Source organism: Alligator mississippiensis, chromosome 2 (assembly GCF_030867095.1).
Source record: "Alligator mississippiensis isolate rAllMis1 chromosome 2, rAllMis1, whole genome shotgun sequence".
In the NCBI taxonomy this organism is placed as follows: Eukaryota; Metazoa; Chordata; order Crocodylia; family Alligatoridae; genus Alligator; species Alligator mississippiensis.
Genome location: NC_081825.1, coordinates 83,866,806 through 83,890,653, shown reverse-complemented (window position 1 = coordinate 83,890,653; position 23,848 = coordinate 83,866,806). Strand labels below are relative to the sequence as shown.

General features: G+C 43.3%; 1 pseudogene; it reads right to left on the bottom strand.

Annotated features, from left to right (window-relative positions):
- Nucleotides 1-13,206: 13,206 nt before the first annotated feature.
- LOC132248263 (probable ATP-dependent RNA helicase DDX60) overlaps nucleotides 13,207-23,848 on the bottom strand; it is a 30,321-nt pseudogene continuing 19,679 nt past the window's right edge.

Here is a 23,848-nt window from a genome sequence, read left to right as displayed (position 1 = left end):
TCAGGATGTAGTGAGTCAGGCACCACTCAGTCTGCACAAACAGCTCCTCACACTGCACCCAGGTCACATGCCGCTGTGTGCTGAGGGCACAGCTGTTTGGAGCCTCCCGGCTGCAGCCACCCCGGCTCTGGGGAGCTGCTGCCAGCCGGGATCCCGGGTTGCTTCCAGAAGTCATCTGGGATGCTGCAAGCCCTGCTGGGAGCAGCCCAGACTCCAGCAGCTACCCGGAGCCAGGATAGTTGCTGGCAGCCACAGAGCCCAGGATGTGGGGCAGGGACTTTGGGTCGGGGGCAAGGGGCAGTAGGACTATGGGGCAGGGGCTTTGGGTGGGGGGCAAGGGGTGGCAGGCCTGCGGGGCAGGGGCTTTGGGTGGGGGGCACAAGGCAGCAGGGCTGGGGGGCAGGGGCTTTGGGTGGGGGGCACAGGGCAGTAGGGCTGGGGTGCAGGGGCTTTGGGTGGGGGGCAAGGGGCACAAGCAGGGCATCCTGCCATATACCCCTTGCCCTCATTTTGTTTTTCTGGCATGCCAGCACTCCGGCACCTTCCAAGGTAGGCGTTGTGGTGTTTTTCGGCACTCCAGCCAAAAAAACGTTGCCTACCTCTGCTCTAAAACAAGAGGCAGGACTGCAGTTCAGGAGTGTCTGGCTAACATTGGCTCTGGTTGATGGTATCTAACATAACAATGGGCTTTTTCTGGACACAGAGCAGCTCTGGCTGGCATACCAAGTAGAACCTCAGTTTCCTTCTTCCCTTGGTCTAGCCTCAGGTCAACAGGAATATTGACCTTCCTTTAGGCAGTAGCCTAAAGCAGAAACACTTTTTTCAGTATTTATCTTCACCTGTTTGGTTGCAACTTCAGCTTGTTGTTCATGACACTTCTTAAGACATTTTCCAAGCAGCTCAAGGGATTAGAGTTTTGCTTCCTGATGATACAAAGGGGTGTGAGCCTGACTTGAGTCTGGTTTAGTACCTTCTTTTTACTAACAGTTCTGATATAGCTCAAGATCTGTCTGTGTTCCCTTCTTTTAAAACCACAACAGATGTGCTCCAAAAATGTGGAAAACTCACGAGGACCATTCTGGCCACTTGAACAGCAGTTATACCACTATTCATTTACTGTAAAATAAAATAAAAAACATGCATTGGGAGGCAAGAACATGGGCCAGCACCCAAAGCCCCTCCTTGCAGGGGCACTGCCTATCTGGACTAATTTTCTTCTGATCCCACATACCTTCCTCCCTTGGCTATCAAAATGGACCAGCTACATTTCTCAGATACTAGTAAACCAAATAAGCTCAAAAATAGGCTGACAGTCTTGTTTTTCCCTTCAATTTACCGTCAGTTTGGACTTAAAAGGAACTTTTCAGGTGGTTTTAGATGGGATTAGAGCAGTGATTCTCAACTAGGGTGCTATGGCACCCCAGGGTTCTGTGAGATACTTTCAAGGATAATACATAATATTAGCATAATTAGGTATAAAAACACCTATGTGTGATTCACAAGACAAACCCACAGGGCATGTCCTGATAAGTGTGCATGTCAAGGGTCATGCATTTCTCACAGGACAAATATCATGTATTTGTGTCCACAGACAAATATGTGTCATTACTATTTGTCCCTGGATACGTCCCTGTACGTGCACTCTGACACATGGCAAAGTGACCCAGGTGGGGTAGGGGAAGCTGGGACCAGCCCCAGCAGCCTTACCTGGGATCCTGAAGGCCTCAGAGGGGCGCAGCAGCACCAAGCCAGGTGGTCTGAGCCTAGCCGGCAGGAAGAGCATGGCTCTGGCCAGCCAGGCTCCCCTTCTGGTGGTGCACACATCAGGATGCCCCAGTGTAAAAAAAAAACACTGCACTCCAAATTAGCAGCATGGCGAACAGGTGCACATGCACTACGTGTAGTTTGCAAACTGCTTTGAGGCATTGAAAACTGCACGTGCACACTCATCCAGACATGCCCTAGAACTCCAATTAGAAATCCATAAATTCAAACACGTTCTGACCTCTTCTGTTCTTTATAACAGAAGTTCTTTACAACAAAAGTATTTCTCTATTATTTTTTGTAATCAGGAAAAAAGTGAAAGCTAAGAATTTGCATTTTCTGATGGATACCTTCAGTCTAATGAGGGGTGCCTTCAATCTCAATATTGAGAACCATTGGGTTAGAAAGTCTGTTTTACAGCAGTAGAGTGATTACAGTCCTGATGATAGAGAGGCTTCTGCCTGTCTGTTTTGGCACTACAGCTAAACTACAACCCCAGACTACATAAATATATGTGTATTCTGTTTGTCCATTTGCAAACAATACTATTGGCTTTATTTTAGCTACCAAAATAAAATAAAAAGATAAAATAATCTTACAAATAATGGTTAATACAATTCAAAAGTATTTGGTATTTCAAAGGCACTATTATTTACTGTTTGTATTTTTAAAGCAGCCTATCTTCATCCAAGTAATGCTTAGTTAATATGAACTGAATTTAAAAAAGACAAGATGTTCAGATAAACAAAACATAATCATATCTAAGAAAGCAGTCATTTCTAGTATACGTAAAAGATTAAAGGAAACAAAACACATTGTATGCACCAGTGGTGACATATAGAGGGCAACGTGTAGGGTAGGTACGTGTACCCCGACAGTGCTGGTGCACCCCTGTCAGGCCCCACTCCCTGTTTAGGCAACGGGCAGGGGGGCAGGCAGGAGTGCCAGTCGAGCGCCAGCCAGGGAGCGGGGCTGCCAGCAAAAGCAGCTGTGTCGCTTCCAGAAGTGGCCATGGGATTTCTGGAAGTGGTGCGGCTGCTTTTTGGTCAGTGAGATCAGCTGTGGGGGGACCCCCGTCCCCAGTCAGCATGATTGGCTGTGGCACCCCCCCCCCCGTCACTGACTGGTGTCAAGGGGGGCACCAGTAGCCCATGGTATACACTATTTGTAGTGTTATACATAGTTTAAAAATATGCAAAAGTCACATACTGCATTGATCTGGTGTTCCTCACAGCTTTAAATTTGAAATGCAATCCCTATCACCTTTAAATACACAAAGTTAATTCCAAAAGAGTTTCAAATGCATTTTTGTATGTATTTGGTCATGATAAAAGGCAGAAAAAAGAAACTGAAAAAACTGACTGTTTTTGGTTTTTCACTGAAGTAGAAACACTGTTTTGAATTATTTAGCCATTGTTCTGGGGCTTGATCCTGCATATTTTACATATGCAGAATCCCATTAACTTCCAAGGAAGAACTTTGCCCCAGTTAAACAAAGTACATGAGCAAATGAAATTCCCACTAACTTCAGAAAGATAAAACGTTTCACTGAATGAGGCAGATTCAAGATACCAACTCTTTAACTAAGGCATAGTCTGAGGTTAACAACATTAAGTCCCAATCCTACCTAGGGCGTAGAGCATTTATGGCAGTGCAAAATAATAATCACTCTGCATCTACAACAACTCCCCATGCAGACCCATTATTGTCATACATATCAACTGCATACATGTTCCTTGTGTGCATGTGCCTTTGGCCTGTAAGGCCACCTATACCCGACTCAGAAAACCTTCTCATTGGCTTCACTGGCAGTCAAATTTTGCCTAAAGACAGGCAGGACTGAGGCAGTACCAGATCTTCAGCACAGTGACCCTTCCTTAAGTCCCCTGTGCTTACCATTCTGGGCAAATGAAAATTCACAGAGGTCAGGGTGGTTTTCTACATTTTTAGACCCAAGACGCTGTTACAATCATAAAGAAGCAGGGCTAGAAAGGACTTCCAGAGGTAATTTAGTCCAGTGTTTCTCAACCCGTGGGTCACGACCCAAAAGTAGGTCATAAGAACATTGCAAAGGGTAGCAGGGAGGTCCCAAGGAATCACTGGTGTCCCTGTGCAGGCTGCAACACTAGCCTCCTGCATGGAACAGGCAAGCAGCTGGGGGGCTTTGTGAGCACCCAGCATTGTGAAAGCAGCTGGAGAGGGAGGGAGGGAGGGGGCCAGATGAAGCAGCCAGAGGAGGGAGGAGAGGATGGGAGAGAGACAGAGACAGACTGGATGGGTCGGGGCCGGGGGGTTGTGTGTTGTGGGTCAGGGCAAGCTGATAATTATGCTAATGGGTCCCGGTATGAAAAAGGTAGAGAATCACTGATCTAGTCCAACCCCCTGCCTGAGACAGCATCATGCCTATCCAAACCATTCCATACAATCCATAATATAAACTCTACATAAGACTACCGTCAACCCTGCCCCAGCAGACCTAATGCCCTAACCTGCCACAAGTAAAGCAAGGAGAGCCACAGCAGCCAACATCCTGCTTCTATACAATGGTGTCAATATACGCTCAAGAGGTCTAGGGACATGTGCCCCCACTACAGAACAAGGCAAAAACCCCCACAGTCTCCCCCCAAATGTGACCATAGGGTAAAATTCTTTCCTGACCCCAAATCCAGAGACCAGTCTGACCCTGAGCAGAGGGTCCAAGCCAGGAACCTCTGGCTTTAGTCCCAGCAGGAGCACTGGCACACCCCAGTCAAAGTCCCCAGCTCTGGCTGTAGCCAATGCCTCAGAGGAAGGCTTAAAAACACCCTACTCATTCCATCCAGAAAGAGCACCACCACACCTGAGCACTTCCTCAGCCTGACAAAGGGTATTTAAACCCGAAAGCTTGCTAAGAAGAATTTTTCCAACTATTTGCGTTGGTCAAATAAAAGATATCAAGGAATCTTGTCTGCTTATGTCAGACCAACACAGCGACAACCTACCCCATTAAAAACACCCTGACACCGAGCAGAAAAGGGAGGCGGGGGCAGATGGATGGGAAACACCCACAGCAGGACACAGGCATCGTCGCACCCAAGCCCTGCTCTGGCCAGCAAAAGGTGCTGAAATCCCCACCTCTACCTGGCCCCTGTCCTGCAGAGAGGGACACAGGGGCTCCCGGGGCCCAAGCCGGGGGTGAAACCTCAGGGGGGGGTCATGGCATCAGGGAGGGCGAGGGCTGGAAGGAGCCTGCTCCCCGCCGGTGAGAGCTGCCCCATTTCCCTGGCGCCAGGCGCCTCCCCCCGCCCCAGTGCCAAGAGCGAGGGCTCGGGGGAGCGGCGCTCCGGGGCAGCCCCGCGATGCCCCGGCCGGGTCCCCTTCCCTTCCCTTCCCTCCCCTTCCCGCTGCTGGCCTCACCCGCGCCCGTCGGCTGGTCCCCGCGGCCACCCGCCCGGCGCTTTATAGGTGCCTCCTGCTTCCACTTTCCTTTCTCGCCTCCGCAGCCAGTTTCGTTTCCCGGCCCGACGACTTCGGCCTCACCCGCTGCCACGTGAGTCATGGCCCGCGCCCAGCCGGAGCGGCTCTGGAGCCTCTCTCCTAACAGCAGCCCGAGGTCCAGAGCCTCCTGGGCGGATTTGGACCCACTTGGGTCCAAATGCCCGTGTGAGCCACAGGCCGGGCTGGCCCGGGAGGCTTAGATTTGGTCAGGAAGCATCCCGAAGCCCTATGCTAATACTGGGCGACTCTCAAGCAGCCCTGAACGGTACCTCAGGATCCATTCAGGAGTGCTACACAAAGTTAGCGCGGTGTGGCATGCCAACAGGAGTGGCCAGGGAAACCCGGAGGTCGCAAGTAGGAACATGTTGCCCTGTTGTGTCTTTCTGAGTTCTGTGCAACAGAAGAAATTGCTCTGCTGTCTGTCTGTACGGGGGGGGGAAACTAAGAGGGGCATATTCTGTGCAGCACCCTTCGCAAGGAGACTGGACAGTCACCTCGCTGGGGTCACTTGCCCCAAGTTGTCTGCCGGGGGGGGGGGCTAGACTCAATGATCTGCAAGGTCCCTTCCAGCCCGGTACAATCTATGAATCAGAGGTGGTATGTCTATTCGGTGCGGCACTCTATTGAGGGGTACCTCAAATCAGAGGCATCCCTGCTCCAAAAAAGCTGAGGATAACTTGCAAGTGTTAGACGGGATTTTTGCAGCTGTCCTGCCTTTCCAAAATGGGCTGGACCACCACTCTGAATCCTGCTTTGTGGCACATTCATTATTTAGAATCTGAACTTTGCAGGCTGAAACCATTTCTGTCTGCCAACATTTGAAATGTGGAGATGAGGATAATCAGGGAAGGGGGAAAAAAGCATGTGCTCTTTAGTTTCATTGGAAGCAAAGGAGAACTTCCCCAGGATAGAGTGGGGAAGTATTTTTATTTTCCATGGGTGTTGTCACTCCTAAGTGCAGTAGCAATTGTTGGCATGCTGACTTACTGGGAAATTTCATGTCTGTGGAGGACATATCTTCCATATCTAAACTTGCAATCTGATGCTCTTGGGATAGCCTGGTAGCTCCAGAGAAGATCAGGCAGAGAGGCATATCAGTCACTCAACCCATGTCTTGGTAGAACTTAAATAGAGATGCTGCTAAATTCTGGATTCATTTCTTTGCATTATGAGTCAGCTATGCTTCCTCAATCTAGGTAGTATGTTCCTACAAATGGAATCTCATTGTGGGATAACTTATGACATAAAGTAAAAAAAAACTAACCATATAAGAGTATCACAGATGTGGTCATATAGAAATAAGGACAAACAACATTCAAATCTAGACTCAGCATGATCATAGTTTTTGTGGGGTTTTAAATACCCTCTGCTGTCTTCTTTGGACTCTGTACTAGGACACAGCATAATGAAAACTGTGGGTTATGGATGCCTTGTGATACAGACAAAAGTTCTGCAGATTGTGTGGTAAAATGTCATTGCCTTGAGTTAGAAATCTGCCCTTTTTTACAGCTTTTACTTTGTGATCAAGGTTTATTATTACCACAACAGAGGTTATGGCTATGCTAAGAAAGAAGACATTAACACATGACACTAACACAAAAAATCCTAGTGCAGCAAAAGTCAAGTAGTAATTTTAAACTGATTTAGCTAGTTAGGACGAACTCTAGCTCCTTATTAACATCCCTTTATCTTGATGTAGCCTGGGCTTTAGAAAACTTGAGAAACAGAACTCAGTTTCCCCATTGGCCAAAAAAATGATTGGAAGGGAAAAGGATTTTTAAATAGACCCATTTAATCTGGTTTTTTAAATTGTTCTCATGACTCCTTAACCGGATTGACTAATTTACTTTTAAGTAAAGGAAGCCTTTACTTAAGATTCAACATCATCCTTTCAATTAAGGCATTCAGAGTATAGAAAAATATATAGGTCATTCAATAAAACAAAGGCAGACTGGACTTTATATTTTTATTATTTCTAAATTGAAAAACAAGTTAGAGACGTCTTCACAAAAAAACCCTTGTATAAAAAGGCGTATATAAAGAAAAGAAAGGGCAGATCTTACTATTTTTATAGGCTAGCTCCAACTGGTGACTACGGTATGTCAGTTAGGTATTGCAGTGACTAACTTTTGTGTATCTGTCTCCCAGAATTAAATCTAGAAACATGAATGATGTGCACAGACTCCCTTTACATGCTTGAATAGCATTAAGCACCTCAGAATGGGATTCCAGCCATCATGACAAACAGGGACACTTGAAATCCACACATTAAGCTTGCTTCTTCCTAGAACTTGCTTTTAGGGCAGTCAAACTTTTTGGACTTGAGGCACCGCTTATTGGACTGAAGGCACCTCTCCATAACACGTGTGAATTGAGTGGTACCCAGTTGCAAAAATTAGTGCCTATATTGCAGTATTTACCTCCTTGCAAAGGGGCCAGGCAGGGGGGTGTGACAGCCAGAACCAGAGGGATTAATAAGCAATAATATGTGCTTCTTGGAGGCATTTGGTATTTTGCCTAAACAGGTAAATTAGTTAATATAAGCTTGTAAGTTTGTAAACTGCAAATGTAACTTGTCTGTCATAAATTTAACCAAAATGATAAATTAACTGTTCATGGAACTGACTGGGCCCCATAGGCAAAGCTGTAGCTGTGAGATTAGCTGGCCTAACGGTTTTTTGCTCAGGGTTCAGCCTTAGCGATAAAAATTGGATCTAACTGCTTGGCACACCCAACACATTCCAGGAAAGCATATCCCAAGAAAGCATATTCAACTGAAGCCTAAAAGGGGTTGGGATTTAGGCGAAGCGACGTCAATTTCAAACCTAAAGGTGTTGCATCATAATTTGCTTATTGGATAAACCTGAGTCTGGGTAGTAACCTTTTATGATAATTTTAACACCTTTCAATCCCATAGGGTAACAGCTATAGGGCAACATTGTGAGTGGCCCTGAGGCCAACAGATTAACATTTAGGTGTTTCTCAGTTTGGAGACTTATAACTTATTTTTAGCAGTTCTACCTCAAATTAAATATTTTTAGCATGACAAAGTCCTTAGACCAACACGGCTACAACCTAAACCCCTGCATATTTTTAGCATGTCATTTTTATTAATTTTCTTTACTGTTACTCTTTTGGATTTATTTATAGCATTAACTCTGGTCTGTTCACTTTAAAATGAAGCAATGTGCCTGTTTCTTTGATTTTCAATACTATGGATGCCTACACAGTAAACAATCATATGATACAGCTTAGTTTCTGATGTTGTATCTGTTAGATTTTGTTGCATTTGATGCCAGTCCAACTGAAAGGACCCATCACTGTTTCTATTTAATATCAAATCTTTGAGTATAGACTCTGTAGCTATGACTCCTGTAGTTACAGGCTACACTTACCTGGCTAAAACTGTGGTCCCGAGTGCATGTGTAGGCATTGCACCAGCGAGCAGCTGACTCCAGCACAAACTGCACTGGAGTTTATCACATTGCCATAATGGCATGTGTAGATGCACCCACAGATGGTGTTGAACCAGTTTTACTTCAAAAGAGATACACCCTTTATGATACCTGAGGATCTGGACCTCCCCTGAGTTAATGCAACTAAAAATCTGGTTCCATATTTATTAAATCTTCTCTTTTCCAATCATTTGCTAATTCTGTAAATCTCAAAGAAACAATGAAGTTTGTCTACTAAGATTTTATCCCGAGTACATCATTCTATCATCCAACGGATTTTTGGTAAATCTTCCCTTGTTTTAGTATATAATCCAACATTATTTTAAGGATAGAAATTATTTCTACAGAAATATGGTTACCAGGAACACTCAATTATCAACGGACAAGACAGAATTTTATTTTAGTCTCAGTTACCATGCAGTTATAAAGTTCATTTAATTATTTTGAATTGCAAGAGAATTATTCTTACTTTGATCACATTTTCATTGTTCTACTGCTTGAATACAGTTAGCAACTTATATATACATACATGATAGTTTTAATAGTGAGTAAAAAATCTTTCAGCAGAACATAAGCGTGTCCTTCATTTATGCTGAAATGAAAAAAAATCAAATTTAAAAAAGAAAAAATATTTAATGGATGTGTGTTAGCAGAACAGTTATTTCACTTGCACATATTCAGAATGAAAATCTAGCTCAATGAAATTAATAAAAAATCCTGATAATTTCAGTAGTACCAAGATTTTAATCTCATTCATTTTCATTAGTATACTTAATAGTCAAAATTATTAACTATAGTGAAATATGTTTCTCCCAGTGATTCTTAAGATACAAAATTCATTTCTGAGCAGAGGGGCCATTTGGGATTATGCCCATTTAATTTCAGCAGAAGTCCTCAAAGTAGGGTTTAAGTGAATTAGAGTATGCCATCTGTACAAGGATGAATTGTACCAAGAGCAAGTGAAACTCTACGGGCTCTTTACAATTAGACTTTGGTTGCATGCCGATATGCAGGGTTTGAATTATGGGAGAATTTATGGGGCTGTCCCCCCCCGTAAGATTTGAAAATCATAACCTGGGGGGTCTCCGATTTTATTAGGGCAGCCCAATTTTTTTTGCAGATCCCCCCAAGAGTCAAAATGTAATTTGAACCCTGCCTATATATTACATAAAACTTAATTCAGGACCTTTGCACTGGCAAGCATTACTTTGAGCTTTACCTGAAGCAATTACATCAGAACACTGAAAATAAAGGATTACTAAAAAAATTTGTTAGAGGTTCTTTTGTAGCGATTTGAGGTAGTTAGTATAGAATATAATAATGAATGACAATTGCTTTGTAAAACTATAGTCTATATGTATAGGTGAATGAGTGTGATGAGTGTAGTGTGAATGGAAAAATATTGAAAGAACAACGTGCAGACAAACAAGGTTACCAAATGATGGAAGAATTTAAAGGAGAGGCTGAAGACACCACTTGAAACAAACACAGAAAGAAGATAAGAAGGAAGCAGGAGGCTCTGAGATAAGCCAGATGCTCTGAAAAATGTCCCTCAGAATGTTGCTGAGAAAACTCATCCGTTTGCCAGAATGGAAAATTAATAGGGTCCGAACAAAGAAGGCACAAGGTCAAGAAAGGCAGAACTCAGTCACCTAACACCAATTCAATCTCCCCTATGAAGGGAAGAGATTTAGCAGCAAGAAGTTGGGTAACACTGTATGCTTCACTGGAGCACAGACACGCATCTGTATTAGGCTCTGCTCCTCATCTCATACTCCTAGGCTGACCATCTAGTGCAGTACTAAGCAATGGACTTTGGTAACTATAACATCTGCAGGGTAATTGGGAGTGAGTGTGTGTATGAATGTATGAGCGCTTTTTTAAATATTCTAATCAATAAACACAGCATCTTGCCTTATCCCCCTCATACAGTCTTGCTTATTGTTTTGAGTGATTGATAAATTGTGCAACACTTTGAGAAACACAGTGGGCATGTCTACATGTGCAATTAAAGTACATGAATCAACTCTGGTGCATATTGCATATTACGCCAGAGTTTATTGCTCCCCGACACCACATTTGAACATGCACTTGGGACCACAACATGTCAGAGTAGCCCCAGCTGGCAGAGGGCCAAGAGGTCAGCCTGCCAGCCCAGGGCTGCTCCCCCCAGCTCAACATGCTGTGAGGGGGCTGGCTGGGGCATGAGGGTGCTTCAGTGTGGGGCTAGTCAGCAAGCAGCCCCCACGCTGGAGCACCCTCATACCCCAGCCAGCCAACCCTTGGTGCCTGCCACTTTAAGGGGCTTGAGCAAGCTGTGGAGCAGCTGGCCTGTGCAGTTAGGCCCAATTAGGCAGTCACACAACCACAAGGAGGCCACCAGATGGGAGGAGGGCTGGGCAGTCTTAGTATAAGCCCAGGCACTAAGAGCAGAGCTGGCAGTTACATCTAGGGAACCAAAGGAACAACATCACTCAGCCTGCAAACTGCAGCTCCCAGAACATCTGGAGATTAGGGTAGGAATTATGGGGATGGAGGGGGCTCCTGGTGCTGGGGCATGACCTGAAACTGCACCCTGCTGGGGTTGGTTGGTGTGGTAGGGCTGCCTGTGGAGGGGCAGTCTCCAGGAAATACCACACCTGTGTCCCCCCCCAGTGAAAGGTGAAGATGGGATGCCATAAAGCCTCAGCCCTGGCTGCCTTTTGGGTATCCTGTGGAGGGGAAACGCTAGAAGATCACACCTTGACAGAAAAGCACAGGGCCCAGGTCCCCTGAGTGTGTATCAAGCTGTAACTTCCCCCCTCCAAATTAGATAATGGTTGTCAATAGACAATAATCAATATAACCAAAGAAAAATTTTATGCCCCTGGGTTTCCTCTTTTACCTGATGACCTGAGGATCATTAGTAAGTACAACATTGTCAGGAGAGCCCAGTATCATAAATTAGGATTCTTTATTCACTGAAATGGAGGTATCACAGAATATTTGTGGGGGAAAGATGCTGCAGTATGCATGTGTTTAACATTTTGAACAAACATTACAAATGTCACAACTTAAAATCAGACTTCAAATGAAAAACTAAATCAGAAAGTTGCAGTTTCCTACCCATTATCTGTTGCCATTGCTGCCAAAGAACCATGTTTATAGAAGTCAAGTGCATAAGCATTAAGTGGCATTCTTCTTCCTTTATTATCCAATATCTTATAAAAAGGGACAGGAATGTTTGTGGCAAGTGTACCAATTGCGCATAATACAACCTAAAGAAACAATACAACATTAACGTTCAGATTTATGTCTTTCAGGTAAACTATGCAATTTTTTTTGATTATTGATTTAATGTCCTGAATTATTTGCCTACATATCACCATAAAACTTGGATCAAATCCAGCCAGGACTGCATATCTTCAGTTCTGAAACTTTTAAAGTTGGACCATGTAAGCTTATGCTTCTCTGATTTAATTAATCTGTAAGGTCCATTTCTACCCTGCCTTCTGCCTGACTTCAGGCTAAGAAGGATAACTAGCTCTTTCAGTTATGCTACCCATACATGGGAAAGAATCTACTGCCCGTAGTCAATTCAGACTTAAATAGTTCAAGTTTTATAGGTCAAATCAGAAATAAAAATAAAAAAAGAAGTTAGTGGCTCTCTAGAGAACAGACATTTTATGCTCCTTATAATTAACAGCACTGTATCATCATCTTCCAAACAATATGTGTTCCTCAGAGACATCCTGTGCAAAAAGAGGTCAAGGTAGCCCACTGGGTTAGCATGATTAAGGCATGCTACTTTCTATATCCAAGAGTACATAAGGGGGAACACACTAACAGTGGATGTGACCACATTTGATTCCACAGTCGAAATGACCAAGTATGAATAGGTCATTTGGGAATAGTCTTCAGCTCAAGAACAGATGGAGGCTCAAATTTATCCCTCTGTGGGAGTGTCTACACATGCATTTAAGCGTGCCTAAATTTAATGCACATTACCTTAACGTGCATTAAGCAGGCTAAAGCAGGCATTTACATGTGCAGGCATTAAAGCACATTAATACTGTGTGTGAAATGACTGGGGGCTAAAGTTAGTCCCAAATCAGTCCACACACACAGCATTAATGCGCTTTAATGTGTCTATACATACACTAATATGCTTCAACTATTCACGGCTAAATTTGATACTTGCATTTGCAGGTATCAAAGTTGGGCATGAAAGGCATTTATACACATACTTCTTCATGCTGCAACATGCCAGAGATCCAGCACATTGGAGTAGACTCAATTAATTGATTAATCAAGTCTGCTCCACATGCAAGCTGATGCACACAGCGCTGCCTTGCATGCATTTGTAAATGGCCAAACACACGTCAGCACACAGAAAATGGTGGTGGTGCACTTTTGTACTAAAACACCTTTGATGTGTGTTTAGTTCAAAAGTGGAACCACTTCCATTTTCTGCACACTGGCGTGCATCTCATCATTTATACAAACACACGTGCCACAGTGCCAGGCACTTTTCAAAGTGCCTGGCGCTTCAGCACATGCATGTGTAAAAATGCCCAAATAGTCTAAATTTGCCATTTTTAATGTGCATTAAAGGTGTGCACATATAGACTTGCGCCCTTAATGAGCATTAACTTAGGCTAATGCGCATTAAAGCGTCACGTGTAGACATGCACAGAATTTACAAGCAGACACCTTAACCATTCTGCTATCAAAAAATCATTCTTGTTGGAGTCAAGTTCATGAACAGCATGTGGCATTCTCTTTCCTTAATTACATTTCTTTGAAGAGAATGCCTCTTTCCTAACAGCATTAAGTCAATTTCTCCTCTTTTAGCAAAATAATTTTGCCTAAATCTTCCCATTCCATAGGCATACTAAAACCTTTCTCTTAGGGCTGCTCTGAAGCTAGATTTCTCAATGTTTGTCAAGCATTTTAAGTACCCTCAGTAAAAAAGGTTATACAACATAAGTATAATTTGTGGAAAAGCATGTTTGTCATATGGATTATCCAAATATATTTATTCTGGATGGCAGCAAATGTGGATCTGTACTAAAAAATTTTAAATCTCCCTCCACCTACATTGTTGGGAGTTGTTGCTTGAAGTATATCAGTATCCATGTTACCAGACAGGCATGCAAAAGGCGAAACAGCTGTTCTTCCCTCATTGCAATTCATCACATGAGATACCAGTTTAATGTCAGTGTATTCTTCACCTGAAAAATCTAATCAGAACAAGATGCAAAATGTAAATTTAAAAATAAGTGCACAACATAATGGTCCTCTAAAATATAATTTAATTCAACAACTATATTCAGCTGTTTCCTGTAAGATAAAAGTTCTCTATATAATTTTGTGACTGTCGCAGAGCACTGAGATACCCTGCTCCTAGAGGGCAGAAACTGCCAAAGAAAGAGGCGTAGCAGGGAATAGGAGCCCACCTGTGGGTTGCCAGGGCAACTGGAGGGAGCAAATGACCCACACCTGCCAGTAGTCATCTGCCTATAGGAGGCAGAGCCTGACTCTTATAAAGCCCAGGAGCAGAGGCCTGAAACAGTTCTCTACCAGCAGCCAGAGAGGCAGGAGCTCCTGGAGTAGGGATGTGGGAAGCAGTGAGACCCGCAGGTACTGCTTGAGCAAAGTTATGGATGGCAGCTCTAGGGCGTTTGTGCAACGTGGTTTAGCCAGGCGGCTTTACATTATGATATAGCCAGGAGGCTTGAGTTTCTGTAGCATTTTGTTGTTTATTATACTGGTGGTTTGGGTGAGGCTGTAAGGGGTTGGAGGAGGCCTCATAGGAACCCACAGTGGTGTGGGGACCCCAGCGCCAGTGAGGGCTCAGTATCCTTAAAGGGGCCTCACAGTGGAATGTGAGGACCCCAGTGCCCAGGAGGGCGCAGCATACAGGGTGTATAGACCCCAGCCCCAGAGAGGGGCACTTTTTGAGAAGCCCAAGTGTGGGCGTGGAGAGCCCCAGGAAGGGGGCAACCTTGAGAAGCCCTAGCGTGGGCGTGGCGAGCCCTAGGAGGGGGCACTATAGAGAATCCCCAGTACGGGCATGTTGAGGCCCCAAGAGAGGGTGACGGCACAGAGAATGCCCCGAGAGAGGGCAAGGAGAGCCCCAGGAGGGGGCGGCAATGTATGTCAAGAGAGAGATAGACATGGAACTGTCACTATCCCAACTGCGAGGCTTGCGGCATGGTATAAGGGGTGGTTGGAGCCACGCATAGCCCCTAAGGCTAGCGTGCCCCTAAAGCACCCATAATACAGTGGGACCCATGAGGGGCCCGGGAGTCCATGGGGACAGAAGCCACAGCGAACCGTGACCAAGAGGGTGTAAGGCAGCCTCCCAACTTTACTTAAACATCAAAGATGTAGCGGGCAAGAAACCGAGGGTGCCCTTGGGCCGACTTGGCACGGAAGAGGGGGCCTTAAGGAGATCGCGGCCCTCCTGTAGGACCCCGCCGTGACGGTGACCTTATAGAAATGCCTGCAATTAAAATTACCTAGCGTTTTTCATTTTTCATGCCTTTATTTCCAGTTGTTTGCAATTCTGATAAATTTCAACTTCTTTGTCTGAAATTGCCCCTTTTTAGCATCTCTCTCTCAAGTTTAAGTCTTTTTGAAAAGATTCAGCAAGAATTGTTCAGCCCTTTCTGAGAATTAATATAGGCAAAAATATATTGTTTAGCCAATGTTGACACATGTTGTTGTTTCTCTGGATAGCTATATGTTCCCATGTCTAGGAGGAGGACACGAAATTTGAAATTTTCTGGTATCAGAAAGGTGTTATTTGGAATCCCCATAGGGTCCCCAGGTTTGGCTGAGCTATAATCATCTGAAAAATAAAATCTGTCCAGGATCTGATCTTTTCTTTTGCAGTATGTTCCAGCTCTAAGGATGCCAGATGCACTGAGCATTTTCTGAGTCCCAGGTAGTCTCATAGCTCATAGTTATACAGAAAAACCTCTCTGGATGGAACACAAGCAGAACAGCAAAATATTCTTTGATTTAGGGCAGCAGACACCAAACTTCTTTGGTCCAACTGGTACAATCCTAAACAAGTGACACACTAAAGGCAAAATCATGCTTTGCCTCTCTCTCTCAGCCTCAGTTTCATATTTTTAATTGTAATGGCCATGTGAAACATTGGAGGGTTTTGTAGGCAATGTGATGCCCATGAGTCATGGGTTGGAGTCAAGTAGTCTAAAGAAGGATATGCTATGCTGGAAAGCAGTAGAATATGATTTCTAGTCTCTAGTACAACAGTAAAGATCTTGCAACCAGGCATATGCCGCCAGCCTATTCTACTGTCATACTAACCTTCTACCACTAAAAGAGTCTTTCTCCTGGGGCCCCCACATTTTTCTCCTCTATTCTCCCACAATTAAAGTTTCTCATCATTTCCCTAAGTCCAGTGAGAAGGCTGTACTGCTTACTAGGTTAAACACAGTCATATAACAAATGAGAAGAGCTAACGAGTTTTATTGTGGAGCAGTAGATGAGTCTCACCAGGCTTTCAGTCTCTCTCTCTCTCTCTCTCCAACTAACTAGGTTCTCCCCAACTGAGAGACTGTATCCAAATTCCCAACTCCCTCAACCTCCTGTTAGGGAGCAATTCTACACTATAACTTCTACCACTACAGAGGCAAGATCTTTTCTATAGCTGCTGATTCCATCAGTATACATCTTCAGTTGTCTCATACTACATGCTTTCATTTCTGAGCCATTTCCTAGCTCCTAGGACTGCTGCTTTTATAGAAGTTCCAACATTAACTGATGCAGGAGCAAGAAACTGCGCTCATATCCACCACCTTGCAGTGCCAGTACACAAGACTCCAATAGCACTTTAATAAAGCAAAAGATAAAGGTATCATATGTTGACCAATTTTTGAAAAGGGAAGCTGGTATTCACATCTCATCTTAGAAACAACCAATAGAAATTGGCTAAAGTTCTTCTCTATTTTGCAGTCATACTCATGTAACGCAGCAGCAAAATCTTCTGGGAGATCATCAAGAAACACCTAAAACAACATTATGGAATAGACAACTTATATTTACTTTATAGGTTTTCTAAATAATAAACAAACAAAAAAGCTGAGCTGTATATATACTGTACTTTTAGATTGCTGTTATGTTATAGCAACAACAATTAGGCAGCATAGCTGAAGTCACCCATTTCTAGCTTCAGGAATTTTTAAAGCAATTCTTTAAAGTTATTTACCTCCTTATTAGGAAGGTGATACAAGTCATGTATTCTGCAATTTGCAGCTACAGAATTTGTGAGTGAATTTGCTCATTGCCAATGAGCTGTACAGCTCAATTTGTAGGGTTTCATGGTTGCAACTTTTGTTGCCACAAAGTTCTAAATTATCTTCCTGAGTTTGAGAGATGACTAAAATCATAATATGAAACAGTAATTTATGCTGAATACATTATTTTTTGCATAGGAAAGATTTTACTTTCACCGGACAAACCTTTTACCTTCCCTTACTTAGCTAACACATGGTGTGGAGAAGCCCCAATTTCTGATGTTTGAAAAACTGCTGGTTCAAAGAGCAGCACTGTTGGTGATTTGTGAGGAGACATCTTGTTTTCCAATGTTAATTTGCTTTAAAATAAAGCAAAAAATGTCCTGGATATGTACCTACTGTTGCTTTTCCATGTTATGGTACCTGCCATTTATGGGCAAAAGGGGCTGGTTTATTATATTGTGGTCTATACTGTAGAAAAGTTAGACAGAGTCTTCTTGATGTTATAAATACAAACTTTTAGTTCAGCTGAGGGAGAAGGCTTCTTCCAGTTAAAAACTGATTTTGCATTCTGAGGCTTGCATGGGGCTCAAACTCTCTTTTAAAAACCATCATATCATCTCTACCTTTGAATTTGCATCTGATTATAGGTAAGGGGGGGGATTAAGTTGATTATTATGAATTTTATTGAGTCACACCATGAACACACTAAAGTGACAGACTGTGGCTAGATGGGTTCAAATTTGCAAAAAGCCCAAGTCTTAGTTTTTCTTTTTTAACTCTATATTGTGTTAAATAAAATAGCTAGAAGTCTTCATCTTACCAATTTCTTTTTTGATTTAATAACAATGGCTGGTATATATAGTCTTCCAAACAGATTTTCCAGTATAAGCACTAGCTTTTCCAACACATCTTCAGAAAAAGTTCTTGAGCCTGTTCAAAACCAAAACTCTTGTAACATTATGATAAACAGAGATATTGAGTTTACAATCTGCATTTAGTTAATAATTAGAAATACTAAGAGGCCAGGAAAACCTATCCAGTGCCTTTTTCCATTTCTAAAAATAATCTCCAGGATATTGCCACTTGTAATAACTCTATTACACAGTTCTGGACATATTTTTCCCAGTTTTTCAGGAAATTTACTGAGAAACTTCTGTAAAAGAAGCTTTGGTAGTTTTCTCAAGTGCTTGCTGATGTTCTTCATTTCTCTGAGTTTAGCCTCCTTTTAGCAATGGGAAGAGACCAAATAGTCACGTTGATTCTTTTAGATTTATCAAGTACCTTTGATACTGTGGGACTTTAAGGCATTGCTGACAAAGTTGCATATTCTGGCTGGGACAAAAAAAGACCGTGCCTGAGTAACTCTATTCTCTTTTCTCTAAGAAAACTGCAAAGGAAATATTCAGCAGTCGTGCCTATGCACTAAGGACTATCTCTATGGTATTCTATGTCCTCTCTTGTTCAATGTATACATGTAGTCAATGTCTATCTAAGATGACGATTTGGTTGAAGTCTAGATGACTGAAGCTGAGATTGAGGTGATAATTGTAACAGAAGGAAATAACCAGAGGAGTTGGAATATAACTGGGCTCTCTTTGTATGAAGTGTGTTGGTTTTTTTTTCTTTTCTTTTCATACTTTGTCATCTTCTCAAATACAATTATTTTTAAATAAATAACAGTTCCTTAGCTAGAAAAATGGTATTGATGACAAACTTACCTTTCCCAATTGGCTGGCACAGCATGTGGAACAAGCCTTTCACAAGAAAGCTGACCAGGATAATATTGGATTGTTCATGATAATGCAAAAGTGTCATGAGTCTAGCAAATCCCATGGGATTGCCTTCTTGATCCAAATATCCCTAAAGAATTAAAAACTATGATGATCCAGTGACTGGATCTGTATTACTGTACAATTACAGCTGGCTGACATCTTATTTGTAAGAGAATGTTACGATTCAAGGTTAAATATTGCTTGTGCCCTCTGTGAGGAGAATGCCATTTTCCTTGGTGTAGTAGTGCACAGCCTTTTTGGCAGACATGTCACAAGTTAAAGTCCTCTCCCCATTTTTGTGAATGCCACTCTGACCCTGCCCTGCCACCCTGCTAGGCACACCTGATTAGATTTTGCTCTCTGGGGCACCAGCAGTGGCTGCACAGAACACAGTGAAGCAGGCACTGGATGCTCCTTGAAGAGGTGTTGCTACCAAGAGCCAGGTTCATAAAATCATACAACCTTAGAAAAATAGGATTGGAAGGGACCTCAGGAGGTCATAGCCAAAGCAGGACCATCCCCAACTAAATCATCCCAGTCAAGGCTTTTTCAACCTGGGTCTTAAAAAGCTCCTTAACCCATTCCTGGCCCTGCAACCATCACAGTTTTATATGGTAAGTAAGATTCCAAAGCCCTGAATTCAGCTGCAGCTGTAGGGCCAGGGAGAGGCTAACCTAGCTTTTGCTCGTAATACCTGACACCTCCTTTGCAGCAGTGTCCTAACCCTGCTCCACAGCATGATCTGCTTTCTGCCTCCATTCCAGTGCCTCCGTTCTGAATGCCTGGGCTTTATGTGCCACTCACAGCAGGTCCCTATGCCATGTGTGGCATGTGTGCCATAGGTTGGCCACCTCTGCCCTAGTCAATGAAGGTGCACCACAACATGCAATGGAGTGGATAATTGTGGTAGCTAGACATGTAAGATATGTAAACTTAATAATGAGTCTTATCCTCATGAGAAACTGGACTTGAAAGGAGCTATAAAGAGGAAACTCAGAGGGGGTTTTGTGCTGATTTATTCTAATTGTAGCAAGATGCATTTATTAGAAATTGTGGTCTGTGGTACCTACTGACTAGACAGTTTGATGTGGCTGTTCTCCTGCCAAAAACATGTAACAGTAGGCTTCAGATTCTTTGATAAATATCTCAAATGAAGTACACAGCAAAAAAATAGAAGAAAAAGTCTATAGGAGTCATCAAAGAGTCATTTCTTCCACAAATTGAGTACTTTTGATAAGTAATTCTCAGTGAAGTGAAGTGAAAACTTTAGTATTATGTAGGACAATAATAATCAGATTACATTGTCTATTCTATACAACAGTAGTATAATGGCATTGCTTTTGCAAAGAGTTCTGCATAGATGGGTCCTTGTGCTCACATGCATCCCTTTGCAGGAACAAACCAAAGACTTTAAATGGAGAGATAAGCTATTCAAATAACAGAAAGATAATATAATGTGTCATAAATCCAATGTCTATATTTAGTCCATGATTTTTAGTATCCAGGAGGTTGATGAAGTGGAATTCATAGGCTCATCCCTGAGAAGTATTTTGTAGGTTTCCTTTGAGGACTAGAACTGAGAGATGGGGGAGAGAGTGGTTTTCTTGTGAGAAATGTGCCCCCACTGGTAATTTGTTATTTTTGTCTTTGATAGATTTCCGGTGTGCATTCATTCTGGTGCACAGTTGTTGTTTGGTCTCTCCTACGTATTTTCCATCAGGGCACTTGGTGCATTGGATGAGATGTATTACTTTCTGGAGGTACAGCTGTAAGATCCATGAATGCTGATGGCTCTGTTGTGGGGTGTAGTAATTATGAGGGTGGTGGAGATGTGTTGGCAGGTTTTGCATTTCTTGTTATGACGTGGTCTGGATGCACTTGGTGTGTTCTGGGCCTGAGGAAGTTTGCTTCTGGTAATGAGGTTAGGGAGATTCGGTGCTTGTTTGAAGGCTAGGATGGGTGGCTCTAGAAAGATCTCTTAAAGAATAGGGTCTCTTTCTACTATGGTTTGCAATTGTTTGAGGATTTTCCGTATGGGTTCGAGAGAGGGGTGATATGTCATAACCAGTGGTGTTTTTCTTTTGCATTGCAGCAGTTCTTCATGTGGTATCCGCGTGGCTCTTTCAAACATGCGATCTATCTCTCTGGAGGAGTGTCCTTGTTGGGTGAAAGCCTTTTTAAGATTGGTGAGGTGGCAATCACAGGTGTTCTCCTCAGTGCAAATGCGGTGGTATCTGAGGGTCTGGCTGAATATCACAGCTTTTTCGATGTGTTTAGGGTGATTGCTGGTTCTGTGCAGATGTGTTGGTCTGTGGGTTTCTTGTATAATGAGGTCTGTATTTTGCCATTATGGATGCTTATCACTGTGTCTAAAAAAGGAGATGTTGGTGCTGGAGTACACTGTGCACCAGAATGAATGCACACCAGAAATCTATCAAAGACAGGAACACCCAATTACCTGTGGGAGCACATTTCTCACAAGAAAACCACTCTCTCTCCCATCTCTCACTTCTAATCATCAAAGGAAACTTACAAAACACTTCCCAGAGACAATCCTATGAACTCCACTTCATCAACCTCATGGATACTAAAAATCATGAACTAAATATAGACATTGGATTTATGACACATTATAACCTGCCTGACATCTGACTCCCCAGGTACCTCTCCATTATTCATCCCCCTTCTTCCCCCCACCCAGCCTCTCTCTCATCCACTGACTCCTCAGATTACATCTTTATTGACTGCCTGTCTTACATGCATACCAGCCCAGCCTCTGGCTTCTTTACTATTCATTCCATCCAGGAAGAGCACACACCAACTGCAGAAACTTCCTCAGCCTGACAAAGGGTTTTTAAACCCAAAAGCATGCTTAACATTTTTTTTTCCAACTATATAAGTTGGTCTAATAAAAGATATCAGATTCACCCAAAGCACTTTGTCTGCCTATGTCCTTAGACCAACACGACTACAACCTACACCCCTGTATCATGGAAGATATCAAATTCATCTGATCCCTCATTTGATGAGGGTGAATTTGTCATGCAATTGGCCACTTTTAAAGCACCCTGCATGCTTCATGGCTGTGGAGCACCTTAAAAGTGGCTGATCACACAACAGATTAACCCTCCTTTAATGAGGGATCAGATGAAGGTGCTCCAAAGTGGATTACTTTAGGGAACTTGTGTTTCCTCGGCTTAATCTGTCGTACAGTCTGGGGCTGGGCTGATGCAACCTGGTCCCACCCTCGGTGCTGTCTTCAGGAAGGGAGGAGGGGAGAAAGGAAGGGAACCGAGCTGTGGGCTGGGATTTACCCAACCTGAGCTGGAGTGGGGGCAGGTGGATTGGAGCCCACCCGACCTTGTGCCCCCCCCACCCTTCCCTCCCTCCTTTAGTGCAGTCTGGGCAAACCCTAGTGTGCAGCTCCTTCTCCTCCTATTCTTTGCCCCTCCCTTCGTGCAGACAGCACTGGAGTTGGGGGGCAGGTGTGGGGCTGCATCAGCCCAGCCCAATCATGGGACAGGCAGGAGGCTCCTAACCCAACAGGCATCATGAGTTAGAGTGGGGACCTGCACATCTGTCAGCACCCACATTTCTCCAACCAAAAACAAAAATATCTCCCTACCCCAAATATTTACATTGTCTCATTAAGTTAGTTCAAAGTTTGGATTTTTTTCTCAAGCTATAAAACACTGATAATAGTTCAATTTCACTTCAGTTGGGCCTTTTTGTATTTTACCTTCAGTACTTGCTCTTGCTCTGTCATACTCATCACTGAGAGTATTTTCTAAATACCAGAATCGAAGCTCCACATATTCTTCTTGTTTAGCAAGTGAAGTAAAAGCGGGATCATTGCTAAAAACAAAATAAAATTCAAAATATACAAGTATTATGAAATGCATATTTTGACACTATAAATTAATAATAATCATGATAGAAAGTTATGAAGAGGTCCCCTATTGGTATGTGTTTAAAATTCTTAGAATTTATGGTGAAATTCTGTCCCCATTGAACTCAATGGCAAAACTCTCACTGATTTCAGGAGCCAAGATTGCAAAAATATGCAAGTATGTGTTTAATATTTATTAGGGCCTGACCATTTAAAACACTCAGGCTCATATACCTTTCAAAATGCACTATAGTTTTTGCGCAACCTAAACAGCCCTCTCTCTTTTTATAGCTAGTTTCAGGCTCTGCCTACATTTTTTTTAAACTATCCTGATTCAATATCATTTCAAATTAATCTTTTAAAAATGTAATCAGTTTCAATAAACTGAGATTTGCAACGTTGGGTGGTCAGCTATAGATAAGCTTTTGACAGCTCATCCAGGGCATGTCATTTAACCCTTTGGGGAGTAAATCTGATCAAGCCAAATCCTAAATTCAGTTGGGTCTGCAGTACTTATTCTGATGCTTTAGTATTTGTGGGTGCATCTACATGAGATGCTTTACTACACAATAGACTAATGTACTCTGCAGCAAAGCATCAGCATTTACATGTGTGCAGTATTTACTGCACAGTAAATTAGGCTAATGCAAGAATTCCTAGTACCAAGAAACACAGGTACTGTCTTAACTTTGCATTAGCTCCTGTGCAGTAGCACAAATGTACTCAGCTGACTGGGAGCAAATTGCTCCCAGCCAGCCCAGAAACCAGGAGGTGGTTGGGAACTGTCCTGCTTGTGGGGCAGGTCCTGGCCAGTTCCAGCAAGCCCTGATCTGTGTGGTGCTGGCAGGGAGCTGCCCCAAAAGTGGGACAGCTCCCCTTGCCCTGGTTCCCCTGGAGCCCAGGCATGACTGCTGTGCCCCCTGCCAGCCCAAGGCCAGCACCCAGAGGAGCCCGGAGCTCCCCCTGGCTGTTGTAGGGGGGCACAGAAGGGCTGGAGTAACCCTACACTGAATTGCTCCTGTCAGGAGCAAATTTGGTCCCCAAGGGTTCATCCTGACACATGTACATGTGTGGTTTGTGGTGCCTCAAACTGCACACAGCACACATGCACCCATTCACTATACCACTATTTAGCAGTGCAGTGCACGTAGCAGCAGTGTGCGCTATCAAAAATGGAGCCTGGGCAGCCAAAGCCATGTTTTGGCTGCCAGCCAGGGTCTGAATGGCCAGCTTGGCACT